Genomic DNA, 6,341 nt, shown 5'->3' with positions numbered 1-6,341 from the left:
CAGCTCACGGCATTTCCCGCTCATATTTCTCTCTTTCTCTCTCTCTCGAATTTCTACTACCTGCCCATTTCCTCCACTGCCCCCCGCTCGTGCATATTCACTTCGTGTTCGAGTGATCTGAAACGGAGGAGCTAGTCGAACCCACTGTGATGGCGTGATATATGCAAAGTATTGTTTGCTTACCCGTACGCATCTCGTTTCCCCATTTTCCAGTCTCCGCTAGTGCTCTGTTGCCTAACGGTCTCCAACAGTTGGATCGCCCCATCTTCCTATCCGATTACCGGCCATTCTCTGACGGTCTGCCGCTTCCCTGCCGATGGCACCGTTACCGCCGTTTACCGCCTTCCGCCCAATTCGCGAGTCCCTGGCTCGCCCCTCGAGTCATTGCTGTGTCCGCAGCCTCCAGCTGCGTTTGGTCATATTTACTTTGGGCATTAGCGGCTGGCTAAGATCAACGCTGCTGCCGTCGTTATTAGAGCTACCGTTTACTTCCATGAGCAAAGTCTGGTTTCCATAAACTGGCGGCTTCTGTTTGCCGCTCAGGCCAACAAGGGTTTCCAGGGTTTGCGGGGCTACTATAAAGCTTGGCACTTCCAAAAGATCTTCTACGACCTTTCCTCCTTGCGACAACCTTCGCCAACATCGTTTCTTTTTTTCCTATAGCCATAGAAGAACAAGGAGCTTAGACTGGTGAAGCTGAGCCTCGAAGACGTAATCCGAAGAAACAACGAACGTGTAATGTGTTGGGGAATGAGCCTGCCGAACACACAAAACTAAAACAGTGACAAACTTGCTATCGCTAGCTAGCTCCAGATTTATTGGAGGTCTCCTGTGAGAAGTAAAGACGAGACCTTGTGTTGGAATGTGCTGCAATCCGTCGTATCTAAATTCAAGCAGACATTAAGCCGTACGTGTCAGTTATTAGATAGCGGTTACTTTTGTTCTCTGATTATGCTGATTGTTCGCAAGCAGTAATTTTATATGGAGCACTGATTATCGGAGAACCGTATGCAGAAAAAATGAACGTATTTTACCTTTCAGAGAACTTTCTCTGGTAAAGAAATACGAAGGAGATAGACGGTAATTTGATGACGGTCATGAGTTTTTATATCCATTGACGAATGGCGGAAAATATTGTAAAGTAAAACACTCAATTTTACCGCAGATATGTAGGCATTTTACTTTATTAACGTATCTAAAATATGTCTCTCAAAAACCACCACCTATAAGATGTCCGTATAATAAACCTTAATACCTATTGCTATAAGATAAGCAACGAAAATTGCTTAAAGAGGAGTAAACTAAATTGTAAAATAGCATCGAAAACATGTAGGTCTTATAATCTATGCCCCTGACCGTCGTTACAAGAAAATGTTTAACAAATCCTATGGCCGCACCATGTAATCACGTAAGATTTATTAAATTTACACTAGGTATTATAACAATGCGATATGTGGGCAAAATTCTCTCAATAATAAAATACGAATGATACTTGGAGGCTTTGGCAGTCATTCTGTGGCCGGGCAATTTGCTAAATCATTCATAGACGTCAGGAATTTTTAATGAATTCCATCTATGGCGAACTTTGAAGTAACACTGCTCGTCGTACGAGTGTATGTGCGGTTTTTGAAGCGCTATGGAAAAATAGACTTAACACAGTTTAAAGAAGCCTCGAAATCAAGTAACCTAAAACACTAAGAAATTATTTGCGGAGCAATGACCTAAATTGACCCAGATAGTACTTCGTTTTTTCTGGCAAATTTCTATTGTGCCTTTACGTATATATCTAGGTGGAAAAGCAGAAAAGAATATCGAAAAAAAAATACGCGCCGGAAATAGTCAAAGAATGAGTTGACTGAAAGGACAGTACAAAAAGAAAACGACAACCATATTGCCTACCGTATAGTTGTACAAAACAGTATCTAGACAGAAATCCGGCATTAACAAGACGACTAACGGAACTCCAGTATCGGGAAATGCGCTGAAGTCATGCTAACGCACTCCAGATCGACATCCCCGAAGGCCGATTGACCTTTTACTATCAGTTTGGGACACCAAATGTAGCATGCAGTATGCAGGGGCGAAGTAAGTCTTACGATTCAAATGCATTCTTTGGGATCTCATGAAAATATTAAACTTGTTATACCACTTCTCAGGCTAATTGTTTTATCGACCAAATATACATTCTATATATATATATATATATATATATACTTCTTAACTATACGCTGCCATAAAGTGCCGCGCGCTGAAATCACCATAAATGTACATGCATATGTATATGTCAATGTGTATAAGTGTTCATTGAAATGGAGAATTGAAATGATTGAGTGTGGCTCGAAACTCAGCCTCACACGATGGAATGGACGGTTACTCATATTGAGTCTTCCCACCGAAATATTCGCTACTCGATCGTATTATTTGATGTTAAGGCAGCGCCCAGGGGCAGTGGCGATTAGAGACGGTGACGGTGATACCCGTGACTGAGAAAAAAGAAAGCGAGAAAAAATGCTGCAGGAGCCTGTGAAACGGGCGCAGCCAGGCTATTGGAGGCCGAGCGTGCCCCAGCGCCCTCCAATCTCTCACTATGTCATGCGCTTCTTGCCGTGGATGCATCCAAAAAGATTTTGACCGACCGTTCGTGGACGTTCGGACGATTCCAAAAACGGAGAGAACGAGCGATTTTTAACGTTTCAAAAACCTTTCCGATGCCTCAGGAAATTCTTGCATGCATTTTTATATGCAATGTTACCCTGGACTTGTAGCTGCCGCTCGCACTACTTCTATAGCAAACGCGTTAGGAAAGAGAGTCGGCCGAGCTGGGCGCGGCAGGACGATGAAAGCTCGCTTTATAGGAACCGATGCAGAGCATGAACTGTTATACAACAACACGCTGCTTCACGGCTAGTCCAGGAACAGCTAGTGACCCTAGGAGTACTGACGAAACTGAAGGTCAGCAACAGTACGTATCCCACCCATCGCATGGGCCGATCCAGCAGCTTGTACAAAGGTCATTTCCACTAGTTTGTATTTGTCTGAAGGTCACATGGTTACAGTTGTATATACGAGGCCGTATCGGTGACTTGCTTGCTATCTCTTTTAACAGGAACAGGCCTACGTATATTTAAAGGGCCAGGCAGGCCGGAAGAGGTCGGTGGCTCAGGAGACATGTGATACCCGTCGAAATAGTGTGGGTTGTCGTGTGTAACGTTGGTAAGCCTATAGAGAGTACTGCAAACGCTGTGGGTTGCGTGAAAACATTAGTGAAAGAAGTTGATGGGAAAGAAGGAGCTTAGTGGGGGCTGTTTTGGGGTTGCTATAGGGTGAGATGGGTGCGGGATCCGGCATGACGGAGTTTCGCTTTCTTACAAGAGAAGTCGCCTCGCGTCATAGTTCTAATAAAGTTTTTCTACAGCATCAGCAGCTGCTGCTGCCGCTGCCACCGCCAACGCGAGCGCTATGTAATGGCTTGGGCAAGCTACAGAGTGGCAGCCAGGCAGTAAGACAGTATAGCAGCAGACACGATCGTCGTTGTTGTCTTCGTCGCTAGTGGTCGTTGTCCTAAACAGGCGAGACGCCGCGCTTGGAACAGGAAGGTAGAAGGCGTTATTGCTGATGGTAGCGTGGCTTTTCTTCATTCCTTCAGTCTTTTTCGTCTTCTTCTTCTAAAGAGAGTCGGGGAGAGATGCATTGGATGGCAAAGAAGGAGCAAAGAAATGAGGGTCCAAGTGGGTGGCCAACAGGAACAGCAGCCCAGCAAACGGCATGCGAATATATACATGGTGCTGCCCGTACCGGGGATAGCCAGAGAGAGAGTAGAACAAAGTCGGCAGAGCTACATTGAGCTGCCCTTGCTCTGAGGGCTGAGGGATTTTGGTTGCCGAGCGGCCATGATCGCGCACTGAAAAAGTCCAAGCCGGCCAAATGAGCAACAGTCAAGGGAACGAAGCCAATGGTCGAATAGTGTCAGTCGCTATGATAGCGGTGGAACGGCAGCTAGCAAAAAAGTTCCTCTTTATGAGTCGTACGCTTACTATCGTCGACGGTGGGACTAGCGGTAAGGGTGGCCATTTAAGCGGGTGTGGTAGTAACCGGCTTGTGCGAACAAAAAGAGAAGAACATAGCGGCAGTTCTGAAGCGACCCACTAAGGGGCTTGCAAGCTGGGTTTTGAGGGGCCGTGGACGAGGCCGTAAGAATTTTCATTCATCTCTCTTTTTGTGGATGATTCTTTGGCCATTGTGGGCGAGGCTGTGAGCCGAGTCGCTTTCGCCGTCAGCACCTCCGCTGAGTCCGGAACTGCCACCGCCGTCACTGCTTCCTCAGCATGGACCAGGAAGCTTGGCGCGGCAAAGGGCCAGAACAAGTAATGAATTTAATATCGGCATTGGTCACCCGTAGACAGGCAGTCCACGCTGCCGTCATAGCTTTTCTGACTATGAGTCAAAAGTGAGACGGCTACCACTACCAATGAAGCCGGCTGACTAAGTGGTGCCTGGCCTCACGTCTCGTTGGCTGCGTTTAAGTCCACCCGCAAGTAGGCTTTAGGAAGGAAAGGTCCGGATGCAGGGGCTAAAGGGGGAAATGAGAGAAGCTCTTGACGAACAGAGGCACCGGCTTTCGATTTCTGCACTCTCGTCTCAGTCTCCTAAGTTTAGACATATCCTACTCCTTTTCTTTGAGAAAGGGCCGCTTTTTTTGCCGTCGCCTACGTCGGCCATTTCTGTTCGCTGGTAGTTGCTTAGTAGGTCAGGGACTGCCGATGGATCGCCTGGGTGAGATAATATCGCCACGACTGTCGCTATTGCTGGATGTCTGGCTTCCTGGTTCTCTGGTTGGCCAGCTGACTGAAAAAATACTCGGATATCGTATGATACTGCGACGTCCTCAACTCGTTCCCATTCTGGCACTAGCCGACTACCGTTAAAATAGTCCAAGCGTGATCAGCGCTACCGATTAAAGGGGGTGCAGTAAGCGTAAGTGGAGCAAAGAGAACATCTTGCTCCGGTCAAGTGAGAAATGAGTAGTTGTAAACTTGGCTAAAAGCTTTGGATAAGAAGGGCCGTTACTTATGTTAGGATATCAGTACTTTGGAATTTAGTTGATTTTATTTGATTCCACTGAATTCAATAGATAGTTACCTTGTCACGCCTGGGCGTCGACAGTTAGTGAATCGCTTATTAACTAACATTGCGGATAGTCGCCATGTCGTAACAAGAAACTTCAAAAGGCCATACGCATATACAAAAAGCAGCATAATCTTGATAACCAATGTGCACCTCTTTGAATACGTTTCCATAAACATGCGACCATCATTGGTTCTGTCTTCAGCGCAAGCAAGTGGTTACATGGCGTATTGTTATCGTACCGTTTTATAGGTTCGTGACTCTCAAATAAATCAAATAGGACCCGCAGACCGTTCTTCACGTCAAGGCTGGCATTTCAAGATACTCAATACAAGCTTGGCTTTCGCGGACTTCGGCGTTGAACTAAAGCAGACCCAATTGTGCCGTAAGCCTCTTCCCAAGTGACTCCCTGTAGTAATACCTCACGGTTCAAATACAGTGTGATTAAATGTACAAGAAGTTGAGGTGAGGAGTTAACCTTACATGAACAAAACGCTAATATATACTTTTGGATAGGAAACAGGAAGCTGTAAAACTTAGCGGCGGTTTCATGGAAATCACTACAACTTCGACCTGCCATGCTTCTTTTTTTTACTAAAGAGCATATTTGGAGACTAATTGGTATTACGATATGCTAAATTTACTAAAAAAAATAGGCTTATTCCGCCATTAACTCGTCGACTCCATATGATCAAAGCTTTGTACCGTTGCTAATTTTAGAGCTACAATTTTGTGGGAAATGTACATTGTCTCGAGACCCGCCAAAATTTGAAGCTAGGCCTCCGTCAGCTTGGCAGATTTGGCAAACGCAATCTGTAATCATAGCCTAATAAAGTAACAGGGGCTGCCACTTTAGTCGGTTCATCTTTCCTAGAGGCCATATTTTCCGCAGAAAAAAGTGACAAAGCTGATGGCACCAATAGACTAATAAACACATTAAATTGGAGTTAAGTTTCGACCTGGCTTTTCGAATATTATATATATGATTTTCAAAATATAGTTTACAGTTTAAATTACTATAACCTCAGTTTTGATCTACGTATAATTTACATTTGAATTACAAAACAATATCTTGCCGCCTCTAATATTCAAACTTATTTTCGTTCTGCTGATAGCGGTCGGCTATTTAGCTAAAGATTCAATTGCAACTTCTAGATTTTACAGCGTCGTCGGTTTCTGACTCCTTCCTTATTTTTATTGTACGTCTTCAACAAGGA

The 6,341-nt window shown here is 45.0% G+C and overlaps 2 long non-coding RNA genes across 4 annotated transcripts in view; one reads left to right on the top strand and one right to left on the bottom strand.

Annotated features, from left to right (window-relative positions):
* The window catches only part of LOC111269537 (uncharacterized), a 36,545-nt gene extending 35,952 nt beyond the window's left edge, over window positions 1-593 (bottom strand). Inside the window, exon 1 of one of the 3 annotated variants that reach the window (XR_015314634.1) lies at window positions 184-593. This is a non-coding gene — a long non-coding RNA (uncharacterized LOC111269537). The remainder of the gene's footprint in view (window positions 1-183) is intronic. The other 2 variants (XR_015314635.1, XR_002685821.2) reach the window with 2 other exon arrangements.
* Window positions 594-713: 120 nt separating this feature from the next.
* LOC147752225 (uncharacterized) lies at window positions 714-6,046 on the top strand. Its single transcript, XR_015314633.1, has 3 exons — window positions 714-907; window positions 1,791-2,085; window positions 5,377-6,046. It is a non-coding gene; the product is annotated as an uncharacterized LOC147752225 (long non-coding RNA).
* Window positions 6,047-6,341: the final 295 nt, after the last annotated feature.

The sequence above is a fragment of the Varroa jacobsoni genome, unplaced genomic scaffold (assembly GCF_002532875.2).
Source record: "Varroa jacobsoni isolate VJ856 unplaced genomic scaffold, vjacob_1.0 scaffold_1394, whole genome shotgun sequence".
Classification (NCBI taxonomy): Eukaryota; Metazoa; Arthropoda; class Arachnida; order Mesostigmata; family Varroidae; genus Varroa; species Varroa jacobsoni.
The sequence above is the reverse complement of the archived record's forward strand: the minus strand, read 5'-3'. Positions and strand labels throughout refer to the sequence as shown.